At 43.0% G+C, this 26,319-nt stretch overlaps 1 long non-coding RNA gene across 1 annotated transcript; it reads right to left on the reverse strand.

Moving 5' to 3' along the window:
• Positions 1-22,615: 22,615 nt before the first annotated feature.
• On the reverse strand, positions 22,616-25,969 carry LOC111941612 (uncharacterized). The gene is made up of 2 exons (XR_002870137.2): positions 25,799-25,969; positions 22,616-25,534 (listed from the first exon to the last, which is right to left on the reverse strand). It is a non-coding gene; the product is annotated as an uncharacterized LOC111941612 (long non-coding RNA).
• Positions 25,970-26,319: the final 350 nt, after the last annotated feature.

Consider the following 26,319-nt stretch of genomic DNA (forward strand, 5'->3'; position numbering starts at 1 on the left):
CTCCAGAAACATTAAAGTAGTTTTCATAGTTGCCATACACTGTCAGAGTAGTGCAGATACCAGGTAACGTTCATTGTTCCTGTTCAGAACCACACAAGCAAAGGACACAGGTTTTCCTGTAGGATAAGTAAAGGCACAAAGTTCTAGAAGGAAGGTCCTAATATGATATTGAGTCAAGTAAATATAATGTGATCTAGTGGGGTTTTTTCTCATTCTCATTTCTCAGCAGTACCTGGCTATGACATTTTGTCACATTAGCTTTTCATTTATGTAAAAGGGACCAGCTGTCAGTTTATTGCTCTGAAGGAGCCCGTAACGGAATTGCTGAAATATTTAAAGCATAAATGAACAAAATGCTATTTCAAGCCTTAATGCTGATGCATGTCTACCACTGATAATTCCAAGATGCTCCCTAAATGAAAAGTACGATGACGATTTGTCAGGCTTGTGAAAATGATTTTTGGAACAGCTCCATTTTTATTTAGATTTCTGCTCCAGTGACAGCTATTGAAGGGATCCTTATGTTTAATAGTAATGCTGGCTCTTGTCAATTTATTGCTAGCCATGAAATTCACTGTATCTCAGCTGTAAATTCCATGACTGCTATAATCTACAAGTATTTCTCAGAGATACTGATCGTTTAAATATCATGCTGCTCTTCCCTGTGTTTTCACATTAAAACAGGAGAAAAGTAAACTGGAAATAAACTAACTAGTCTCCCATTATTAAAACGACTGTGCAGCAAATAAGAACATCAAATCAGTGAGAAAATGCGGTATGTGCAACTCATGCCTGTGATAGAGCCATTTATTGTTCAAACCCCCTTTCATTAAGGGAAAATCACATTATACGGCAATCTGCCATTGGAATAAATTGCTGTGAGTAATGGCATGTGTATCACTATGTGAACTGTACCACCAGGGTTTTGGGTCACTCTGTACTATTCTACACTGTCCTGATGAAACAAAAACCCTTGATAAAATATGCCAGTGGGCCAGATTGAATTATGTTCTGCATGAGACACCCCCCAAAGTAAAGAAGGTCATGGGGCCGTTCAAGCCTCAATTCTGCACCTTTTAATGAGATTCTGAAAGGACTGGGGAGGAGGGAAAGACCATTTGTCACTTTGGAAACAAAGGAAGAGGCAGCAGAAACAGAATCTGAATGCAAATGAGACATTTTCCCACTTGGTACAAGATGATTTCCATATTAACTGTTTTTTCTGTATTTGTCCAAATATATATTTTTTTGTCATTTGGTATGCAGAAGTCAAATGATGATAATAAGTCGAATTTACATATTTTCTAAGGAAATACTGAGGATGAACCTTCACAGTTTAATTATGTTGCACTGCAGTTTGACAGTCATATCTTTAAACAAAACTGAAATGTGATGACCTGTGCTCAGTGTGTGCTTTTTCTCTTACTTTGTCATCACAAAGTGAGGAAAGGCAGGCAAGGTGAGAACAAAATATAAAAGTCTTTATTTATGTCCTTTTTATGTCACTGAAATTAGGCACAGTACTATTCTGGAATGTAGATAATACACATTATTCACAAAAAGAACTTAAAGAATAAGGAAACCTAAGCATGTAGATACAATTTCAGATTCTTTCAAAACTGCAGCTTTTGGAACTGCTCTGAGGAATTTCTGAGCATTGTTGGTGATGTCTGGTCTCTCCTTGGTTGATTCCACAGGAATCTGGGGAAAAGAAGACTGAGGGGCAATGTTATCCACACGTATAAATACCCGATGGGAGGGAGCAAAGAAGATGCTGTCAGACTCTGTGGTAAAGTGTAAGAGCCATATGAAGTAAGGCTCAAAAAGTACAAGAAAATCCATTTAAACAGAGGGGGAAACCTGTTTTATTAAGAAAGTGGTCAAACACTAGAACAGTACCAGAGAGTTTGTAGAGCCTCTATCCTTGGAGGCATTCAAACCATGACTGGATGTGGTCTTCGGTAACCTGCTTTAGCTTGCCAATGTCGGCACAAGAGTTTTGACTCAATGACCTCCTGAGGTGCCTTCCAATAACTGCAATTTTTTGTGATTCCGTGCTCAATTTAGGCCACACTTTTGAAGCCATGTCTTGATCCCAAACTTCTGGCAAGGAACCCCTTGCCAGTAAAGGGCATGGTTTTCCATCACTTTCCCAGTTCCTGGTGTAGCACTCTCCAAAGTGCTGAGCAAGCCTCTGCCATGGCAGAGCCATCTGAACAGGACCTTTTGTTGAGTGATGTACTGGGACCTACATAGTATATGCTGATTTATCTGTCCCTTGTTAAGAACTGTTTTCTGTTTATCTCAGTTTTGAGTCTGCCCTTTGTCCTCCAAAACATGGGCTCAGGCATGAGGGATCAGACATCATCAGGGTGTCCACAGCATTCAGTAGTGTGACCCAGACCCCTCGTGTCCTCAGAAATGAGAGGTGGAACTAGCAGCAATAAGATTAATGTTCGGCACTTAGTTTACACCTTCCCTGCTGTTAGTTCTTCTGAATCCCCTCAATACAGAGGTTGTGTAGTCCTTAACAACCCTGCCTTTCTCCCCTGGCAGCTTCTTCATTTACTTGTCAGATTTTTCCAGTCATAAATGATAAGGAGTTATAGAACTATATGAACAGACAGATTGTCTTCTCAGTCACGCAAATATTGACATTATTTTTTTTTTATTTCCCTTCAGCTTCTAGATCTGTGGATTTGTCCTTATTCTTAGCAATTAAAACATCTTTCATGAGGCAAAAAAGGTAAATAATACAATAATAAAATGAGAGCGCTTGCATCTGCCTGATATTATCTTGACACCAGATGATGACAGGTACATTAAACAATAAAAGAAATACAGACTTCATTGAAATACAGACCTAGAGGGAAGGAGGCAGTTCAAAGGAGAAAAACAATCTCTCTGCTCACTGTAGTATGATAATAATGACAGCAAAAGTAATTACTTACCCTTCACAGGAGCTGAGCAATTATACCACTTAGATCTTCCAAATTCTGTATGTTTATTTATTGCTAAATTAATTAAATACAGAGGTTTATGACTTTGACACCTTAGTGCAGTAATGTTAAAAAATAATTCCTACTGGTGCACAAATGAAACACCTAGAAATTTTGGATGCGACTGTTGTGGTGCTCACCACTAACCATCGCTACCCAACTCTCTTCTGCTCTCCCTGGTTGACACATTTCAGGCTAATGGTGGGGGAAAACATTGTCTGTCTTCCTCTTAGTGCTAAAAATACTTCTAAAGCATAAGTGTGGTAAAGCAGCCTGAGATAACTCCAGTGCTGTAATGATTTCTGCCAATAACTCTGTCTGGGGATAAATTGTGAGATTATGAGAAATACTGCAGGGACCACATGAGTGTGGCAGCACCAAAAGACATGAGATTTGATTGTGCTGGATGCAGAGCAACATTGCACAAGAAGATTCCAGTATGAATAAAAGCCTGGGGCTGAAGTTGCCAAGTTTTCCAGGTGGTATTGGCAGCTTAATCTGTAATGAGTTAGACAAGACATTGAGAAGGCCTGATAGACAGCAGCAGGCACTGAAATCTCAGAGGTATGCTGCAGTCTGCTTGGTTTTCAGAGAAGGGTGACACCCACAGACATTAAATAGGAAAACAACTACTGCAAATATGAATGGGTTATAAGACTCATTAATCTCCTCCTTTTCCCACACTGCAAAATTATCTCTGCAACAGAAATACTGCAAAACAACCTTTAAAAAGCCAAGGATGCTGCTCAGTTTCTACCTGACAGTTTTCCTTGGTCAATTTTCCTTTTTATTAGTAACAGCTGTACCTCCTGTGTTTCATCTCCTCCTTGCATATTCACAAAGTATCTTTTATATAATTAATAGGAAATTGCAGTAGTCTGACATTTCAAAAGATGCTGTCTCCACCATTCCGAGAAGGGCTGCGTAATAGATTTGTTTCAGAAGCCATTGATCAGGAGGGGATTTGTGCTGAGGCAGCATCTGTTTCATAAAAATGGAGCAAGCCCTTCTGGGTATCTTAAAAGCAAATATGCTCAGCCAGGCTTTAATTACCTCCGATAATCTTTTTAGCAAACTGCAAGGTTTTTTAAATCTCTATCTGAGGGACTCAGAAGATTATGCTCTTTGGTAATAACAGGTATTAGTGCACAGTTAGGGGAGAGCAGTACTTTTCTATTTTCAATTTTCAGGCTATTGTCATAATTATAAAAGCTCAGGCACTCTGTAACACACACAAAGTACTCTCAAGAAAGTAGAGAAAACGAAAAAGTGAAATCTGCCCTTCTGCCTTCCCCTGTTAGGGTAAAAAGCAACATAGGGTGATCTTTGCTTGAGAGTTTCCAACTCTCAGGTATTCCAGGCCATACAAACAGGTACTCATATAACTGTGTGGCTGATGTCAGTGGATTTTCAAGTGCATTAGGGCCTAATTTTTTATAAATGTGCAAGTATTTTGCATGCAGCAAAGCTGTAAAAGCTGAATGTGAGGCCCTCAAAACCTAAGAAATGTCTGACTTAGGGTTGCCCCATAAACAACAGCAGTTCAGTTCTGATATCCATGGTTCATGGACAGTTTCTGGGGGTATTTGACCCAGAAACAGGTAAAGCAGAAAGGACTAGGCCTCAGACACTTTCCCATCCTCACTTGCCCCTGTAATCCTACTATCATCTGACAAGGGCATAGGGTAAGTAATGCATAAGGCATAAGGAACGGAGTGTCCATCCCAGGTGGTGTTTTGGTAGTATCATGGCATGGAATCTATCCTAATCAAGCCTGTAAATATATTTTCTTTGTAGAATCATAGAATCACAGAATCATTTAGGTTGGAAAAGACCCTTAAGGATCATCCAGTCAAACTGTTAACCCAGAACTCCCAAGCCTACCATTAAACCACATCCCTTAATGATACAACTATATGTCTTTTAAAGACCTCTAGATTTTTTGGCTCAACTTTCTGAAGCTTTGATCGGTGTCCATTGCACTGTAAGAGTTCCTTGTATCTCTTCAAAATTTACTGTCACCCCTGGACTCCAAAGGCAGCCCGTCAATGACTGATTATTTTGCTTCTTGATTAAGGTAGCACTCTTCTGTCAGATGTCATAAACTTTTCACTCCTTTGTGTTTTTACCACCCATCTTTCTCCTGTCTGTTGTCTAGACTTCCAGATTTTTCTGGCAGGGTTCTATTCACACAAAGAGATGTATCTTATGCTGTCCTCTGAGAGCTGAAAAGCTATTAGCCCACATCTGTGTGTCTCATGCATCAATACCTGAGTGCATATAGACATTCAGATGCCAAATCCTTCAAAGCCTATAACTTTCTACTGGAAGTAAAGCACATTTTTAATTTCTGTCACATGTTTCATATATAGACTTCCTGAATCCTTTTTTTTTTAAATTTATATGGCTTATTTTTTCGGCTAGTTAGGACTCTACTTACACGATTTTACCTAGAGTTTAATTTTCTTCCTTAATACTAGTAAAAATATCAGAAAACGATGGTATTTATGAAATAACTTACATTGGGCTATCTTCTTTTGGGTGTCCATCCAAGAATGGGCAAGAGTTTGTGCCATTTCATATGTTCGCATCTCAGTTTGCTAAAGGCACACAACACAGTTAACACCCTTCAGTGCCATTAGGCCCCTGAGAATACTGCCAAAAGGCATAATTTTGTCTTCAAAAGGCATTCAAGGGTGATGGTTTTTGAGAAGAAGTAGATTCTTCCCTTATAATAAAATCACAGATGGGCGTTCTTTGAACAGACTATTTATCTCTTTTAGCAAAAGCTTGGAAAGCCAAAAGTTTTGCAGGACATTTCTCACCTTTTGGTCTCTTTTGGAATCTAAAATATACCCACCTTTTCCATCTATTGATGTATGAGAATTTACCATGGCCTCAGGAGAAGTTTAAGCAATAAACTTAAGCATAATTACTGAGCATAATTAAAAAACATAAATCCTGAGCATTATTACTTGTTTTCTGCCAACAGTTGCAGACTGACCCCTTCAGATCACTTGAAAAGAAAGAATATAATTTTTGCATAGATGAATAAATTTTCTTTCTGTTGTCTTAACCTCAGAACGTATATAACATTGTCTGCACCTACCTGTAAGATGGTCTGAATGGGGAGGGAAACAATATGGATATCAAAAGAATTGTAGACAGACAGGCAGAACAGAACTCATGGCTGGGTTTTATCATTTCCATACCTAGCAAGAAAGAAAGTATTTATATTTAATTATACCCTTTGGGTATTGTTTTACCTCTCTTGTGGGTGCATTAAGACCTTGGAATCTGAAACTACTTGAGAAAATGCAATCATCCCTTTACTAAGATGAGATGCTGTTTGATTTTGTACTCATGTGCTGTCTTACATTATGGCTTTTTGTTCAGAACTAGGGGATGTATCAAATTATTAATAATATTAAATTAAAACAATTTACTCTATGGCCTAAATACTGTGAAAAGGCAACCTGAAAATATTTCTCTGTAGTTGACTAGAACAAGAACTCTGAAAATTTTTAAGAGAATGAGCTTTTTCAGGTTTTCCTGAAGTGTTTTTTTTAAATCACCATATGAAAATCATCTGCAACAAGCGATTTCAGGGGCAGCTTCTTAAGTAATACAGCTGACATAAGTAAAACAAACACAGACTTCATTCTATGGACAGTCAAGTAGTGAAGGGCCAGCTTTAAATACATTCAGAGAACTCTTGTGATTATTTTCATCCAGGCTTTAAAGCCAGGTTGCATAAACCTAGGTTTCACTGGTAGTTGACAGTTGATTCCAAGGAGGAAATTCTTTTCAGAACCAGAGCTGATGGTTTCAGAATAAAAGCTGCCTTCAGAGTAAAAGGTATAATTTTTATATTGGAGAATGTTTTCTCAAAGAGGCTCCAGGCACCAAACGCACATGGGAATCACACTTGACTATCCACCTCCTGACTGTGCCAAAAGTGTGCTTTCCAAACTCAGAAACTGCAGGGCAGGAGGCAGCCCAGAGCATGAGTTCAGGCCCTGGTGCTTGCTAACATCACCCATCATCTGTTTCCTCAGCAGCCTTGAGCTGTGAGACATCTCTTGGTATGAACAGGATATCTGGGCACAGTCCTGGACTAACCTGGGAGTCAGAGAAAAAATAATAATATATATATATACACAAGATGTATATATTACGTATAATAATATATATAGGGATAATAATAATATATGATATATATATATATATATATCCTGTGAGGTGCTCCTGCCCAGGGAGGCAAAGATTTAGTTTCAGATAAGCATTGTTAAAGTGAGAGCTGTGGCTTTAAAATTAAGAAAGAGTGGATTCCATTGTCTGACTACCCGGGCTTGTTCCTGCCAGAAGCTGGGAGTCAGACAGGCGCCCAGGACCCAGCCGCACCAAAGTGGCACACCAAACAGCTCCCAGAACCTTCAGCTGAAGCCCAGGGGGTCAGAGCTTAGCCCCCACAGAGCAGCAGCCTCGGCACCGAAAACACCGTTTGGATCATCACTCCTCTGAAGATACCCTGTGTGTTCTAACAGGGAGTATCTGAAGGGGCAGTCCCAACACCCTCGCATCTGAGAAAAAAATCCCTGAGGACTGGAACAAAAAGCCGACACCCCACCCGGCAGTTTCATCTTGACCTCATGAAGCTGAGAGTTGTTAGTTAACCCAGCTTTTTCTGCACACTGCTTTATTTCTCTTGGGTCTTTTGGGGGGCTTTTTTTCTCTTTTTTCTGCTGGGCTGGGATCTAGACTTAACCAGTAGGGGATTAAAATCAAGAAAGTTTCAGAATTTCTATACTGTGAGAGATGTATATTCCTAAATTCTACAATTCCTATCTGCTAACAAGTTCTCATTCTCTAAAGGAAATCTCTCTAAGACTAACCTAAAAGCATTTGTTCACTGCCTTTCTAAGAATTTTACTGACTTTAATGGAGAATCTATCTATCTCAACTATTTATGGGATAGTGTTGGAGCCAGAATTTATGCATGTCAAGCTAACAAAGATTTCTCTGTCACACGCTTTCTTCCCTTGTTTTGATATGCTGATAGAAAAACTCTATAACTCACAGAGTAGTTCTAAGAGTAGGTGTGAATTTATTCAGCACTGAGGTGTATGGGGGATATCTCCTCCGAAAAGCATGCACACTTTTGAGCTTTGGCTTTCTCTTTTTAATCCTTTACAAACTACAGTTACGCAATATGCCTAATACATATTCATTTCCTAAGCCAGCCTGTCCTTGCTTCATGTTAAAATTAGCTCCACGCCCCTTTGCAGCTACGCACTGGGTTTTTGGTCAGTTCGGTGGTCACCTGGGGGTCTTTGGGATGAGGTCAGCAATTTTCTCCTTGGCTGAACTTTCACCTTGCCTTCTCGCCCGTGCTCCTTTTAGTACTTTGACGACCTTTTGGACTTTGATACCGTTCTTTCCGGCTTAGGGGTCCAAAGAATCCCCTTATCCTGCGGTGCCTTTGTCTTTGCATCTTGTTTGTGTATTCTAGCTCTTTATCTTATCTTGCAGTCTCACTCCTTTCTTTGCGCTTGTCAGCTCCCCCTCTCTTCTGTTCGGGCATTTCTTTATGCTTAATTCCTAAATCTTAATTTCTCTCAGTTTCACATTACAGGTAAAACTGAAAAAAAACCCTTACTTTAAGACTCCTCTCTCCAACCCCCATTGCTACAATGTATCTTTCCCCCCCCCCCCTTCAAATGATTATGACTCTGAGCTTGCAAAACTGTTTTTATCGTGTCGGCCCAACCCCTCCCCCTGCAGGCACATTCCTCAGTGCAAGCCCCCACCCCGCACGCCGGACCAGAGCGGGGGACCCCCCCCGCTCCTGCCAGGGCCGCCCCTCCTGCCCCACCCCGCTGGCTGGGGGACCCGCTCCACACCCACTCCTGCCTGTTCCTATACCCACCATGCCCCCTCCCCCCACCCCCGCTGTATATCCCGCTTCCCAACACCCCACCGCACCGTGTCCCTACCCCTACCTTGCCCCGTCGTGTACAGCGAAACCCCCGTCTCCCACCCCGCCCCATGCCGGAACACCTTTCCTCACAAGTGGCTTCCCCGCCACCCCCGGCAGCGGCACTGTGTGAGCGCAATTCCCTCCCGGCGTGCCGCCACCCCACCGCCAACCCAAGCGCACGGCTCCCGCACTGCCCGTGGCCGCTCCCGGCCCGCCCGTAGCTCACGCCATCCCTCCCGCCCTTCCCCGGCTCCTCCCCGCCCTTCCCCGGCTCCTCCCGCCCTTCCTTCCCCGGCTCCTCCCGCCCTTCCTTCCCCGGCTCCTCCCGCCCTTCCCCGGCTCCTCTCCCCCCACCGCTTTCTTCCCCTCCGCCCTTTTCCCACACCACGCGACTTTTCTCCCTGCCGCTTCTACCCGCCCACCGACGCGGCTTCTGCTGCCGCCGCTGTCCCCATGCAAAAGCCAGCACGCTGCTCTGCCGAGACCTGCGTCTGCTATTCAGCCAGCGGCACTGCGACTGCAGCCCCGCCGCGCCCTCCCCGCGGCCGGACTGTACCCCGCCGGCCCCCCGATATCCCCTCCATGCATTCTTGTAGCACTCAAAGACACATCGCATGGATGCATGCCCCGAATTCTGTACAGAGGATGACAGTGATAACAACACATCTGACTCTGATTCAGATGAAACTGACCCCTGGATAGTGAATCGATTTCAAGCCACTCAAGCAGGGGAATGGGAACTAGCTCAAAACATACCCGCCTTTCCAGTAACTTATAAAAAAGGCAGAAATGGTGCTGTAAATAGAACTATGTGTCAGTCTATCACTAACAAAGAATTTATAGACCTTTGCAAAATAGCCAAAGAACATGGATTCAAATTGATGGAGAAATCTCTTACACCTGATTTTTCAGTCACGAATTGTGGCAGTCTCGGGTGCTAACACAGTAAGCCTCCCCAAGCTCCATGGTCCACCCTTTAATGTGTGATGCATGCCAGGTTATGCTCTGACCCCACAAATAAGAAATGTCCCAGATGGTAACTGTAATGGGGAATCACTGGACCAGGATGGGTACTGCAAACAGGAGTCCCTTAAGAGTCATGTCTGGTGGAATAACCTGCAGATGGGACTTAAAAATTAAAAATTAATAATGCTTAGAGAGATAAGAAACTGGTGGTATTAATCAGCAGTGGCTAAGAGGCAAGAGAAGGCTGTCTGCAAGCGTCAAGGTGTCTCTTCTTCAGGTTGTCCCCAGGGTTCCTCCTGTTGAGCTTCTTGGTGCTCCTGTAGAGGCTGCAGGTATGGCTTGATATTTTTTGCCGGAACCCAGCAAGGTGCTTTATCTATAGAGACACAAGCATATCCCCTCCCCCAGGTAATTAGTGGGTTAGAAAGACCCTCAAATTTGTCTGGTTTCTAGATCTCTAATTAGGACTGGTGGTCTCTCCTTCAATTGTGCTTATGTTGTACTGGGAAAATGTCTAATAATTGGGGGGTTAGGCTCCATAAATGAGTTGTTCAAAAAATTAAAAGCACATGTAGCCTTACTGAGCCTCCCTGTAGTGGACAAGGTGTCCATTCCCCCTCTTCTTGTTTTCTTAAAAATAGAACAATCATCTACATGAAACTGAACAGAATAAACATTAACATTGGTATGATCTAAATCTCTGTTTCCCACGATCTAAGATTAAAACTATCCTCACAGGCCAGTGGGGCAGCCCCAACCAAAACTGTTTCCTCTTCCTTCTGCTAAAAACAATGAATATAAAGAATTCTTCAAGACTTTTAACATACAACTTAACAAATATGGTAATGATGCTAACATTATAACAATAATTAACAATATTAACAAACTTCTAAACTTAGATGCTGTTATCTAACTGCACAAACACTTTCTCTGCTAAACCAAATTAGTACCTCTGTGTTTGATTGAACAGGGTATTAGAAGTCTATGCCTTGGGTTTTACGCTGCATATTTTATAGGTTTTTTGTTAGTGTTGTTTCAATAACCTTCTAAGCTTTTAGAGCTTTATTTGTACCCTTGGCTGGTTTTGCCTAGATTTGTTAATTTGCCAGATAAACCAGAAGTAGCCAACAGCTCCCATCATTGAATAATATATTCATACAATTTTTAAATGATTGAGAACAAAACCTAATTTTAGATTTGGAAATCCCATAACTGAAACTGTAAGATTTGTGAAAGAGGAAAATAAGACTTTAATATTTATTTTTCTTTTGAGGATAAAAATAATGCAGAAAGTTGCTGTGAATTTTATACAGGAAAAATCATTAAGTTAAATCAAGATCCTTAAATATTACACATATTATACTGAAATCAAATGCATATTTGAAAAGAAAATGTTTTAGCACTGCTAATTATAACAGAAACCAATGCCAGAACCTTTTGTCATGATGAGGTTTGAACATTTTACCAAAGGGTGTGTTTTTTAATGTTTTTCAACTCCATGGCAGTCACCAGGGCTCTTGCACTACTGGCAAGTAAGTGGGCTGTCAAGAGGAAAAACAAGGGATGGGACCACCATGCTATTTAAGATGATTTATTGCTTAAGTAAGTCAGATAAGGTATCAGTCTCAAAGCCGTGAGATTTAGAGAGGAACAACAGGTCAGCCATAGCTCAAGGTAGTCACAGGTTTCTTCTTCACACAGCAATATAAGAACATTTTGGTCCAATAGACAGTTGACAAGAAACTTGTTTCTACTTAATAACCTACTACCTTTGCTTAATTTTGCCACACTGCGACTATCTCTTAGCCAATAAGCTGACAGGTCACGTACTCACACTATTATATCTTCTAGATCCCTAGCCTACTCTATAAGTCACATTATTACAGCTCAAACCTCACGCTATTTTACGTACTATAACTTCTTACTTACTCAATGCATGTTCTACTTGCAATTATAGGAACGTAAGTTTATAATTTTTCTACCTAATATTCATGTACCTTTATCATTACATTAACCCAAGCTCTTTCCAAGGCTGCAGACTGAAACCTTCAGCATCTGTGGAAGTTTCTATTTTCTATTTTTCCATTTCCCACAGTGGCCTAAGGAAGCTGGAACACCCCCACCCGCCTGCCAGCACCAGGCCTGAGCCGCAGCAGGAGCACAGCCCGGCTCCACTCTGTTTAAAAGGGGCCTGGCTGCCCCATGGATCCCCCACACCGATGCTGCAGGAAGGAGAAACAGGATCCTTAGCAGCCATCAGAAGACCACCTGACTCCGGGGGCCACGGCAGTAGTGCCGGCTGGGAGGGAGACCACAGATGTGGCACCTGCCCGCCTACAGCAGCTGGCTGAAGCGGAGCAGACTGGAGCCACACTATCCCACACTTAGCAGCAGCACCGGTGCCCCGGGACGACAAGGCTGCGCCGCCAAAAGGCAGGAGATGATTGCCGGCTCTTAGCTGGGGCTCTCCAACCCCAGCGCAGCGGCCGCCACCCGGGGCTCGGCGCCGATGAGTGGCTGGAGGCCGATGGGGTGGTGCAGGCCCTGCTCAGCCCGCCCTGAGGGGGAGGAGCGGGGCGGGCAGGGGCAGAGCAGGGGCAGCAGGACAGGGAAGCAGGCAGGGGTGGGCAGGGAGGTGGCGTTGGGTGATGAAACCTGAGACGGTGCGGCTGGAGTGTGCTTTGGAACAGGAGCAGACTTGTTAGCCGGCTTTGTTTCAAGTGAACAGGGGGGAAGGATAGATCATCAAAGGTAGAGGGAGGGAGGGAGGGAGAGGGAGGCCGAGGATCCCAGGTACTGTGGCCACCGCCATGTTGGACTCTCCATGTAGAAGGCAGAAAAGGATACGAAGTAGTGGATAACAGGGTGAACTGATGTTTGCTATATGCCCGGCAGCTTTTTTGTTTCTACCATTTCAGGGTAGTCCAAAGGGTGAAAAGGATGAGAAGAAAAGGACTGGTGTTGCAAATTGCACGGGCTCTAGCATACATTATGGTTTTCACTCTCATGTTCTTATCCCAGGGTCAGATGGAATAGAAGCTGTTGGAAACCAAAAAATAGAAACTTCCACATATGCTGAAGGGTTCAATCTGCAGCCTTGGAAAGAGCTTGGGTTGATATAATGATGAAGGTACACAGACATTGGGTAGAGAAATTATAAACATATGTCCATATAATTATGCGTAAGAATATGCCTTAAGTAGGCAAGAAATTATATTAAATAAAATAGTTTGAAGTTTGAACTGTAATAGTGGGACTTACAGAGTAGGTTAGAGATCCAGAAACTATAATAGAGGTGTGTATGAGTACGTGACCCGTCAGCTTATTGGCTAAGAGAGAGACGCAATGCAGCAAAATTAAGCAAAGGTGATAGGTTAATAAGTGAAAACAAGCTTTGTGTCAGCTGCCTATGGGGCTAAAATGTTATATATTGCTGTGCAAAGAAGAAACTCGTGATTTCTTTGACCTATGGCTTGTCTCTGTATGCTATTCGTGATTAGGTCCTTTTTCTCCTTGAACTGAAGTTGATGAGACGGAGGCAGTTTTTTCTCTTGTTCGCACTTGGTTGTTTATTCTTATCCACATTACACGTATACCAGGTACAAGGAGCTATGTGCACTAAGATAGAATGACGCAAAATGGCTAACAAAGATTTTCTTCAAGGTCTTTTATATGTCTTTTTACCCAGTTAACAGATGCCAAGTAAATTATTTTTCTTAATGACCCAACAGCTGAGTGCTGCACTGCGGCATCTTCTATTCAATCACTTACTACTACCCAAAAACCTCTAGAAGAAGCAGGTGAAGAAGAAAGAAGGACAAGAGACAACACCCTAAATCCTGTGAAAAATGAGGTTCACTTAATAAATTATAAAAAGTTTAATATAAACAAAAAGACAATTAGGAGACAAAGGAAATAAAGCAAAGGGTTAAACGGCCGGGTGCCCTGGTGCCTTGCTGGGAGCACCCCTGGTATCTCAGGAACATCCTTTTTATCCCCTCCTGCTGTGAGGGTTTAATGCATATTCAAACTTTTTCAAGAAGTATTTAGCATGTGCCCTCCCTGGTTCCGCCTATTTAGGTTCCGCCTATTTGATCTGTATGGTTTTTATTTTTTCTGATCATTATTATTTTTGCTGATCATCATTATTCTAGCTGGTCAGCATTATTTTTGAGTTTGGTTTCCTTTCTTCTGCAAATGGTCAGTGTTGATAACAGTCCAGGCCTCTCATCCTTCTGCTGAGGGCAGCTGGGCTTCATATCCTTCCCCTGCTGCCAACGGCCTGGTCCTGGCTGCTGATAACAGCTTGGTCTCTATTTCCTGCTGCTGATAACAGCCTGGTTTCCACTGTCCTTCCGCTGGAAACAGCTTGGTCCTCCCATTGTCCTGCCTGTTGGAGTTACCTTGCCTTGTACTACGAAATTCCTTTAAGCTTAAAACTTGTTAGCAAAAGGAAAAGTACATACATAGTCAAAAAGTATTTAACATATAATATTCATCCTAATACTTGCAAAAGCCAATATCACAATACAGATTTATAACAATCCTCTATCTTGTCTTCTGTTCTCTAAACTACTTTAAACTCCAAACTCCAACCTTTTCACACAGTGATGTAAGAAACTCTCTAATTTACACATTTACATTCCTAGCTTTTCTATTTAACTTTAACAGTTGTTTTCTGGATATTATATGAATTTCAGTGCTTTCTTGGATGTCAGAGCCAGGTATCAGAGATAAGGGCACACTCTCTGTGCCTCTGACTCCAACAATGGCTGACTTGTTGCTCCTCTCTAAATCTCATGCCTTGAGACTGATATCTTATCTGGCTACTTGAGCAATAAATCATCTCAAAGGAAGGTGTTCCCTTCTTGTCGTTCTTCATCTCGACAAGAAGCAGGGGTTGGCAGGTGGAGTTGGAGTTGGAATTTTTCCGCTTTTTTTTCTCTTTGGTGTTGGTTCTGGGGTGGCAGGATCATGTCCGGGAAAGCTACAGTTACCAGTGCCTGACATGGGACTCCAACGAGACTGGCTTCTGCTCAGGAAACTAATTATTCAACACAGGAACAGATCCAGAGGCAGAGAGTGCTGAACAGAGGAAGGGTGGTAAGTTTTATGGGACAGAATCAGGGTGAAGTTTAAGGTCAGGGTCTCATAGCAACACAGCAAGGGGGAAATCCCAGGGGCTCAAACCCTGTCAGAACTCCCTGGCTGCCACCCCAAGAGGGTCCAGGGTGGAGCAATTCTTCCCCCGTTCACAGGGCCTTTCCCCCGAGGCAGAGGGTTTAATCTACTCTTCCCAGGTTTTAAAGCCACAGCTCTCACTTTAATGATGCTTATCTGAAACTAAATCTTTGCTTCCCTGAGTCGGGGGAGCACCTAACACTTCGGCTTTAAGGGTTTCAAGAATCGAACAGAGGACAGGCAACAAGCAAGGTCCAAAGGTTTGGAGGTCCCTCCTTGTTGTTAAGTCACACAGCCTGATTCCCACTGAATCTCCTAAATCCACAGAAAAGATACCATGGTCTGCCGTGGCACTGCACAGAGTGGTGCCAGCTGGGGCTGTGGCAGGCAGGTGGCAGCACCAGGGTGGCCAGTGTGGGCTGGCAGCATCTGGGCCAGTGTGTGGAGCAGCTCCGTTTGTGTTTAAAGCAGCTGGGAAATTTCTCAAGACCCATTTCAGTAGAATTTTCAGCTTGTGTTTTTTAACCTCCTTCCCATAGTCCGCTAAAAGTTCCTTAAATAGTCCATATACATCCTGTTCTAAATTGGACAGCCTTAGAGCCTTAGTCCCATCCTATGAAACTGAGACTGGGGGGGATGTGCCCTCCCTGTTGGGGTAGATGAGATGGGAAGGTGTCCCTTTTCTCTGCTCACCTGTGTTCCGTGCAGGGGTCCTCAGAGACGGCTGGTTGTCCTCTGATGGGTGCTTGCTTCTGTGTCAGGCCTAACCATTTATTCCAGAGTAGGGTCCTATTGGTTTACTAAGATCCAACGAAACTGAGTCCCCTAGAGGTCTTCTCAATATAAGAAGTCCCTGTTCAGGGCACCATGTGTTGCAGTTGGGTTCTGAAACCTCTCTCCCAGTTCAGCTGGGTCAAGTGTGGCAGAATAATTTGCGAAGGGTACGATGGAGTGCCCAAAGATAGATTTTAATGTTCACAGAGATGTCATGGTCCGAGGGGCTGCTTCCAAAGCATTCACAATGTATACTTGGGGTACTTGAGGGCAGAGGTCCAATTGCAAATGTGGACCAGGGACATGACCTATTATGGAATGACTCCATCAGCATCCCTCCAGCACCCTGCCTCCCAAGGCCTCAGGTTTATTCCCTCTGTGTCAGGAGCCCAGTCCAAGGTATTATTATTCCCAGCTAATTCAGTTCCTACAGGGAGGTGTGAGAAACAGAAAAGATCATGACTCTGTGCAAGCTCTGCACCTCTGTATTACAGATGCTGTGTAGAGCACAAATCCAAAACAAGGACCCATATCATCCACTTTGAAGAAAACTAGTTTTGTCCAGTCAAACCAGCAAAGTATGCTTCATTTTAGATCAGGAAGCAAAGATCACTCAGTCAATGATATTTGAAATATCTGTAGAAATAATAAAATAAATGTTTAATAACTCTTTAAGTATTTAAGCAACTCTGTTACAAGCTTGATTACACAGGAATCAGTAAAACTCAGCTTGGGAAATGCCTTAAATTATCCTTTTGCTTTGAATATCTGTCACTGTATTTAGTGAAATGCTGGAATTAGAATGGACTGCTTCCAATACAAAATGTTTTCTTCAATAAAATCATTAAAATCCATTCACACATTTGCATGTCTCATAGCATATGCTTTTCATTGCAGCTGTGCCAATTAATAGTTTGCGGTATTTCTTTGTCTACTCAGGCTTGCTTTTGTATATAGGTCTAGTTCTGAACCTTGTTTTAAAAAAGGTATCAAACTATTTTGTGCCTCAAGTTGCAATGGACACTTTACAATTGGAACGTGACTCTTCCAAGGAGAGACTTGACTTTGAAGGGCTGTGCAGTCTGCTGGAAACTATTACCATTGCAGTTTCATGGCAACACTGAGGTAACAGGTAACACCTGAGGGATGCGCTGCATACTCAATCCCAGGCATATTCATGAGAGATTTCATCCTCTTGGATTGTTTGCCTTCCCAAACCCAGCTTGACGTCCATTGATATCAAAGGCATCTTCATTTCACTGACATAGTTACATCACTGTGGCAGCAAAAAATTACTGTCACTGGAGGATGCACACCAAGCACAGGCTTGGATACTTCGTTCTATGCAGAGCTGTATCTTGTGTTTTCAGGCTGTTCGCTCCAGCAGAATCTCTCTGGCAGAAGTGTTTACTAAGGCCCAAAGAAGCAAACAATGAAATTAACCCCAGTTTCTGCTTTGCTGTTGTTGTTGTAGCTGGCCAATATAAATCTGGTAGCATCACATAGAGTAGCAGAGCTCCAGAATAAAGAGCTGTTCTTTGGTCCTACTTCATGACCATATTATTGACACAGCATCACGTTTCAGTGTTTGGCAATGGGAATATCGACAACAGGTGCATGTCTTTTAGTCTGAGAAATGAGAGACTGGGCATCATGGACAACAACTTGGTCATCATTTTGCTTTATTTGCTTGCTGATTCTGTATTTTGTAAAAGCTGAACAGTCTCTGCCAGCTGACTGTCCCTGAAACTCACTGAAGTCCTGAAAGCTGGCATCAACTACTACCATGAACAGAGTTGCAAGCTGCATGATGCTTATACTGTTAACTATTCTGATGACTGTAGCTCAGAAAATCCCAGATGTTCACTGTCATAGGAATCTCACCACCATCAGCTGAAGGCCTTAAAAAAATTACTTACTTAGGACAGTGGTACTGCTGTCAAAACCTGGCAGTGTAATCACACAGTAATGAAAGGCTTATGGAAATAGAATTTTTTTTCTGGAAATGAATGATTGAAAAATAGATGAGGTTTTATTTGTCGAGTTTTCTTTTGGGTTGGTTTTTTAGTTTGTTTGTGTTTGGTTTTGTTTGGGGTTTTTTGGTGGGGTTTTGTGGGTTTTTTATTGTTTGGGTTTGGTTTTGGTTTTTTTTTGTTGTTGCTTTTTTGTTAGGTTTTTTTCCTTTTAATTTGGGTATAGAACAATTTTCTATTACAAGAGGTCTGGACAAAACATATCTGGGTGACCCTGCCTCAGTTTCCCTTTATTTGCTTTCCTCATTGAATCCCGTTTGCTTTCTTGCTTTATTGACTTTCCTTCCTGCTTGGTCAAATGACAGCCTATTATTTATCTAAACAGACTCATATATTTATCTGTGTCTCAGTTGGAGTATGTTGTAAAGGAAGAGGCCTTCTCTAACTTTTCCATTCCTTTTCTTCTGTCCCCTTTCCTACTAGCCTTTTATGTCAAATTGTAAGTTCTAACTCCTGGTGTGTTTGTCTCCCTGTTTCTCAGTACCATTCACTCTCTTATTCAAGTTTGAAATTTTATATTACTAAGACACAAGTGTGAGTGGCAGAGAAGGTAATTTAGCCCAAAGCACAGTGCTAAGTCCCTTTCTTTTACTGGAGGCTGTGAGATGGGAGTGTGTAGAGTATCTCCCATGAATCGGGGTTGCATGCACCTGACACAGTGTGCCTGTGTCTTAGGGACCCTCATACTAGTCAGAGACAACTCCCTGACTAGTACACTCACATGTAAATGTGTGAGTAAACTCACACATTTAGTGGTTATGCCAAAAGAATCTTGCCCTGCTCTTCTTCTCTGTCTTCCCTGAAGGCAGTTTGAAGTGATCAAGGAATGCAGAAACATCCCCAAAAAGCAACCTCCCTAAGGATATCCCAGGGTTTGATTTGCTATTTTTACCTTTATTATCAAACTTATAATTTCAAACATCTGTGATATGCTTTTTGCAGTGCTTAACAATAAATCATTTGGATACTGACAGTACTTAGGATGTTACACTAAAGAAATTAAGGTTTTGAAATATCAGATTTACAGAGGCTTCTTAATAATTTGGGCTAACATCCCAGAAAATAGGTCACATGTGAAAAACAAGTCCATTAACATCTTTCCTTATGCCCAACCACAACAGTAACTCCTAAACTTCAGCTGTGTCAGTAATATCAAAGAATAAAATATCAGTGTATGGAAACTGTAGCTAAATAATGTTTTTTATATATTTATTACTCTTGAGATACTCAGGATTCGCATACTATAACCTGGAGAAAATTGCTACTCTCACAAGATGCAAAATGTTCTTTTGTATTTGCTTATGTATCCATTTATGAAAGAAGCAAAGAATGTAATACTCTGTAATACTTTTTTGATTCAAATTATAACACTTGTTTTGAAGAGATGGATGTCTGCACCCTGAGCAATGATTGCTTGCATACCCTTTATGTTTTACTGGAATCAATGAACACTGAACTTCCCAAGCATTCAAATGATATGGGAGGTCCTTTAGTGCATGCAAGCACTTAAAATGAACCTCAAATTTAATCACAGTCTTTTGCAACATCACACCTCTCTTTTCAGCATTTACGTTTGAAAAGTCAAGGTTTTTCAGTGCTAAGCTTTCCAGATTTCTCTTGGTTTGCTTTGTTTTATTTGAGGCAGGGACACAAAATCCTTGAGCTTCCTTGAAAAGCCATGAGCTATCAGATTTTTAGCATCCTCCTTGAGTAATGACAGCACTGAAACAGCAATTGACAAATCCCTTGACATGCAAGGTCTAGTGATTTCCATCAAAGAGACATAGCACTCAGGCACAGCTCCAATCAGTTTGTTCTTGGTTGACTGGTTTTAATTTGTTTCTGGAGGACCTTGCTGATATTTAGGCTTTTGTTTTTAAAGTATATTTTTGTGCATTTAGATGCTATTACATTGATTAGAAAGAACAGACTAAAGTGCCAAGATGCACCCACTGTGGCTTGAAAAGTTAGCAAGCAAAAACTCAGTGTTTCAGAGAACTTTGTGATATGGTGTTATACTCCTCTCTCTTCTTTAACAGATGGGGTTAAAGATGGAGTAAGAGAGGCAGAAAAGGCTGAAAGCAGATAAAAAATGGCACCCTAGAGATGTTCAGGAGTTTCCTAAGCAGTGTTAATTGTTTGACCTGCCCTGCAAGCACTGTACAGAAAGGAGGGATGGGCAACAGGGAAGAGGGGGAAATTTTCTGTGGAGCCTGATAAAACCCTGCAAAAAGGTGAGCAGATACAATGATGTAACATGTTGATGTGTCCACAAATCTCTGGTTCCACAGTGACAAGAGTTATTTGTAGTTTAGACAGGAGAGAGGTAACAAACTGGAGGAGCTGAGTGGAGCTGACCCTGACAGCAGGACTGGATCATGTTTGTCTTGACAAAAGACCAACTCCTTTATCGGAGTTGGGTTTGTATATGGTATATGTGTTTGGGTTCATTCTTCTGTTTTCTTTTTTGTTTTTTCTTTTTCTTCTGTTTTCTTTTTTGTTTTTTGTTTTTTCTTATTTAATTTTTTTTCTTTGCGCTTTTTTGTTTTGCTTTTTGTTTTTGTTTTTGTTTTGTTTTTGTTTTTTGGTTTTTCATACCTCATTTTATTTGAAAGGTCATGAAAAGCACATCCTCCCAAAAAATAGAGCTGTCCTACCCAGATATGGAAAGTCCCATATGAACCAGAAGGCAGTGTGGGCTGATGGCACTGCAGTTACTACACATAGGCAACGTGGGATCAAAAACCAGCAAAACCCATTCCACCAAATCACCATTGAACCTTCTCTCAGAGCTACTGCTGAGAGGATTGAGCCTAGGACATGACATTTCCCTACCAAAGTCTTCCTGGTACTGTAGCTGTGGAGCTACAGTTTAGGGGAGAACATGAGAGGACAGGGTATCAGCAAAAAGGTGACATTTGAGCACAGACTTCTGGTCCACATCTGCTTCTTCCGAGGCCTTGTCTCTTTACCATCCCTGTCTCTTCTCCTCTGCTGATACTTCCACATGTCTTCTCTCTTTCAACCTTTGTCCTGAAGTCAAAATGTACTAAATATTGGAAGAATCCTGCCACCCTTGCTCAATGAAAGAATTTTGGTAGAAAAATTGGCTATGTGGAATTTCACAAACTGACCATCACCTGGGGAGGTGGAGAGGAAAGTGCTGACTTCTTCCTGTCCCACAGGACACATGGAAATGATTCAGAGCTGTGTTGAAACAGAGAAATTAAGATTTAGGAATTAAGCATAAAGAAATGCCTGAACAGAAGAGAGGGGGAGCTGACAAGCGCAAAGAAAGGAGTGAGACTGCAAGATAAGATAAAGAGCTAGAATACACAAACAAGATGCAAAGACAAAGGCACCGCAGGATAAGGGGATTCTTTGGACCCCTAAGCCGGAAAGAACGGTATCAAAGTCCAAAAGGTCGTCAAAGTACTAAAAGGAGCACGGGCGAGAAGGCAAGGTGAAAGTTCAGCCAAGGAGAAAATTGCTGACCTCATCCCAAAGACCCCCAGGTGACCACCGAACTGACCAAAAACCCAGTGCGTAGCTGCAAAGGGGCGTGGAGCTAATTTTAACATGAAGCAAGGACAGGCTGGGTTAGGAAATGAATATGTATTAGGCATCTTGCGTAACTGTAGTTTGTAAAGGATTAAAAAGAGAAAGCCAAAGCTCAAAAGTGTGCATGCTTTTCGGAGGAGATATCCCCCATACACCTCAGTGCTGAATAAATTCACACCTACTCTTAGAACTACTCTGTGAGTTATAGAGTTCCTTTCTATTCCGCTTATCAGTGTCAGGGATGGTTCAGACTTGAAAGGAGAAGGAAGCATTTCTCTTCCACAAGGGAGACCTAACACTGAAACAGGCTTCCTTGAGAGATGTTTGATGCCCCAAGCCTGTCAGTGTCCCAGAGATATTTGGACAGTGTCTTTAATGTGGCTTTAAGTCATCCCTGAAGGGATCAGGGAGTTGAAATAGATGATAGTTGTAGGTCCCTTTCAAATGAAATATTATATTCTTGTTTAGTCTCTAGTCTCCAATCTCTAATCTCTTTTATCTAATTCAGCAACAGACAATTTGCACAGAGATACTCAGGTAGTTTTTTTTCCCAGGCTTCACCCTGTAGCAGTTGAAGCCAAATGTTAGTGTTTCACCTGGCCATACCTCTTCCTGCTGGAGAAAATCAGGTTGGGTATGAAGAGGGTAAGTGACAAACAAGCATGCTTTGGCTGCTGTGATGGTAAGCAGAAATCAACCAGACAATGACAATTTTGTTCTCACATCACCTTCCTATGCATTTGCTTCTCTCTTTCACACTGCAGGCTGTGGGAGCACAAGTGTTCCTTTACATAGCAGGGGTTGGAGGTGTTGTTAGAACAGATGCAGCCAAAGAGAGCCTTGAATGCCAGTACAAGCAGCAACGAACTGACTTCCTTGTGTGACCATGAGATTTCCCCTATAGGATCTCTCTGGGCATGAAATATATGTTAATGGTGTCCCAAACTCAAGGGAATATGATGGCTGGTTATTATGTAAAGTGCTGCAAAAAGGCTTTGGGAATAAAAAGTTAAATAAATCAGACCAAAAAGAAGTCTCTTCCCTTAAGGTGAGTAATTTGAATAAAAGTGAGGAAAACATAATTTTTCCCATTATCAGCTCTACACAAGGTGGATAATGAGTTTGTTCTGGGCATATACTGGGGTTTTTAATAAAAATTCTCCCAAATAACTCTTTTGGGTTGCTATTCAACTGCAAGAAATACATATGATCACCCTCCTTATTATTAGTATTATACCACCAGCATCACCATCACAATTATCCATCAAAACATCCAATAACTCAATTGTAGAATGTCCCAAAGGATACAACAGAAAAAAAAATTCCAATTTCCAATTATCCTGTTGAAGATAAAATGCTCTCATTATGATCAGGCCTGTTCTGGAACATCTGACAGACTGAACCCTTGTAAGAGATGGTGCCAGATAAACACTGACACAGCTCTCAGGAGCTTTCAAGTGTAAAAGAGGAGGATGGCATGTGGAGAATGGCCAAATCAAATAGATCAAAGCCACACCTTTATCCCAGAACACCCAAGGACCCAGGTAACAGGCCAGTGATTTGGCCAGCTGCAGTGATGCTGGAGTGTGCTGTAGCCTTTTTGCCACCCTCCTTTTCCAAGACGAAGAGTTGAAGAGTTCTTTGCCAGTGGCTCCACTGTGCTTTAACCAGAGAGCAGAAATGGATCTTTCAAGGCACAGCACATTCCTGAAGATCAGTGCTATTACCTGTGGGTTTTGTGATCAATACAGCTCACAAAACAGGATGTTCTAATGTGTGCATGGCTTGTTTCTCCAACCACAAGTTCCTGTCTGGGCTAGAATGCAGTGAGGGAGGCAATACAGTGCCATCTGTGTGCCCTGTCCAGACACACACATGTCCTACCAAGTGCCTTTTCTTGGTGTCTCCCACAGGAAGGAGATCATAGCCTCCTACTAGCTATCTCAGACTTGGTGTCCAGCTGCATACTTGAGAAGTACCTGGTGGTATATTGCTTTCCATGTAAAATGTATGCAGAAACACTGCAGTTTTCCATTGCGGCCCCTATGGAATCATTACTGACACCCTGCATAACCCAGGATGTAATGAGAGTGCAAAACTTCTTTTGCTGCACTGGGCTGCTCCAGGGCCAGGCAGAGCTGTGGGCGCAGGCTAGTGCCTTGGCTGCACAGAGCACAGGAAGGCAGTGAGCTGCAGGTGGCTTCCCTGGCATCCCCTGGCACAGAACACTGGTGTGTCCCCCATTCTCCACCCCACTGACATTGGCACACACACTGGTGCATCCAGCACAAAGGGGCTGGGGGGCTAGGGGTTTGGACAAACCAGCCGTGCCCAGGGACAGGGATGGAGCAAAGGCAGCTGAGCTTGCAGGCTTTTACTGCAGCTTGGTGACCACCAGTTCCTCCTGGAGGAGGCCAAGTCACCTCTCACTCCTTCTCCAGCCCTACGAGGTCCCTCTTCCTGGCTGCAGCACAAACTTCCCACCCACCAACCTTGCCCACCAGTGGCATGCCTTCTGCCGCTATCTGAGGGGATACTCTGATGCCAAAAGAGTTTTGCTTTTTACTTCTTTCTCATCTAGTTTTAGTTTTGTAGGCAAATCTTGTCTAAGTCTCTAGTTTCTTAGCTAACTGCAGTACTTTTCCCACCCTGTTACACAAACACATTCCTGGAATCCTCTGAATCTTGCTTCTTCAGTGAACCAAGGCCATTTCACTTTCCCATGCTTGACACAACCAGCAGGGGGCCAGAAGCAAGGTGGAAGCTTCAGTAGGACTCCAAACCAAGACGGGGAATTACTTCATTAGCTGAATTTCTAAATGGGGTTCTTGTCAGTGATGCTCTTTTTCAAAACTCCTACAAGTGCTGAAGCCTTGCATCGCATGTGCATTTGGCTATAAGTAGACCTGGAGAAGTGTCATGACATGGTAAGTGCTTTTGATCAGCTTGATCTCATTTGGTTCTGGGTTTTAGGGGCTAGAAGGCAATGACTCTGCCCATCCCCTGCCAACAGCACCTGCAGAGGACAGCATAGGGCGGGCAAGCCTGTGCCTTGCTACCAGGCAACCTTACTTGAAGGCCTCCATAGCTTGGGGAAAAGCCGCAGCACTTTTGGCCATGATCTGTACACTGCTGCTCCTTTGCATGCCCCTGAATCTGAGCCAAGGCTAACCAAAGAGTCCCAGTGTGCATTTGGATGTCCTATCTCTCCAGAGTGCTGGTGTGCGAGAAATAGAATTGTAGAGGATTCTTAGGGCCTGACTGAAAGCTTGCATACATTTGTATGCAAACTCTGAGATAAGGTGTGCTAAGTTAGCTAGGCCACAGAATAGAGAAGTGCACCAAAGCTGAATTGACTTGAAAAAGGCAATGTATTACAGCTTGCTCTACCTGCACTTCTTCCATACAATTGCAAGTTGTGTTACAAGCTTACTGCACATAGTTATGTCTCTGCTGACTCCATGGCAAGTTACAAAGATCACTACCAGTTCACACCTGGTGACACTGACAGGTCACAAAGTGGCACCTGCACAGATGTATGGAGGGAGAGTGACTAACATCCCTGGCCCTTTCTAAATACCTACAGAGCTGGAAGAAAACTGTCCAATGCGACACAGGTTTACACAGAAATTCATACAGAGATAGAACTGTCCAATGTGAAGCAGATTTACATAGTAATTGAGATAGATAAAAATAATAATCTTCGTTGTGTAAATATATTGACTTCTGTGTAAAAATGGCTGTACACAACCATTTGTATGTGAACCCATGCAAAGCCATTCAGTGACTAAAGTACTCAACTACACCTTCATCCCCCTGTATATAAAGACATAGAACTGTGTAGAGCTCTATCACTCCATACATACTGAGGTAGAACTGGAAACATAACTATAGACAGGCACAATGCTAACCCAGTACAAGGGGTCCTAGGGGTAGGACAAGACACAGAGGGAACGTGGCTGGCCCTTTCCCCCCCACTTCCCTTGGATCACTTGGTTCTGTGCGGAGTGGCCCTTCTGGAATGTCGGGAAGATGGAAACCTGGGAAGCAAAGGGAACACTGAGTCACTTGCAGCCTGCTCTCAGCCCTGCCGTAGCCTCAGCACATCCACAGCCTCCCTGGTCCCTCCAAAACCTCCTAGCCCATCAGTCCCCCTCAGTGCTGCCATCCCCCTGAGCATCCCCAGTTCCCTGAGCCCTCTCGGCCCGTTCCTCCTCCCCGCCCACCCAGCCGCTGCCGCCATTTCCCTCAGCTCCCCCAGAGCCCTCAGCTCTGCCGCTTGTCCCGAGTCCCCACTGCCTTACCATCCTCTGGGCCCTAGGCACCAGCAGCACCTCAGCAGCAGCACAGTGCCTTCAAAGGCGCTCTTCCCCCTGCGGCATCCCCTGTGCCCTCAGCCTTACTGGCTCCTCAGTGGCTCCCCGGTGCCTTGAGCCCCGCAGCCCCTGAGGGGGACGGTGCCCGGTGCCCCCGGCACTTCCCGCCACTCCTGTGAGGGGCAGGCAGCCGGGACCGGGGGCTGAAAGTGCTGCTTCACTTGCAGCCCAGCATGGCCAGAAAGGACAGGGGTGGCACAGCACACAAGGCAAGAGGCCAAATCACCCAGTTTTCCTGAGCAGTTAAATACAAATTAACCTTAATGAGACAAATAGCAACAAGATTTTCATTACTTTTAAGGCTCCATTTGATGTCCAGCTGCACCGTACCTATACCTGTATCTAGATGACTAGGAGTCAGAAATGTAGAGAAACATTTTGCTAGAGTAAAAGCATGATATTTTAGTAAAAGCCTGTCTGCACAAGCCAGCCTTTAATCCAGATGACAA

This window comes from Cyanistes caeruleus, chromosome Z (assembly GCF_971803275.1).
Source record: "Cyanistes caeruleus chromosome Z, bCyaCae1.hap1.1, whole genome shotgun sequence".
Classification (NCBI taxonomy): Eukaryota; Metazoa; Chordata; class Aves; order Passeriformes; family Paridae; genus Cyanistes; species Cyanistes caeruleus.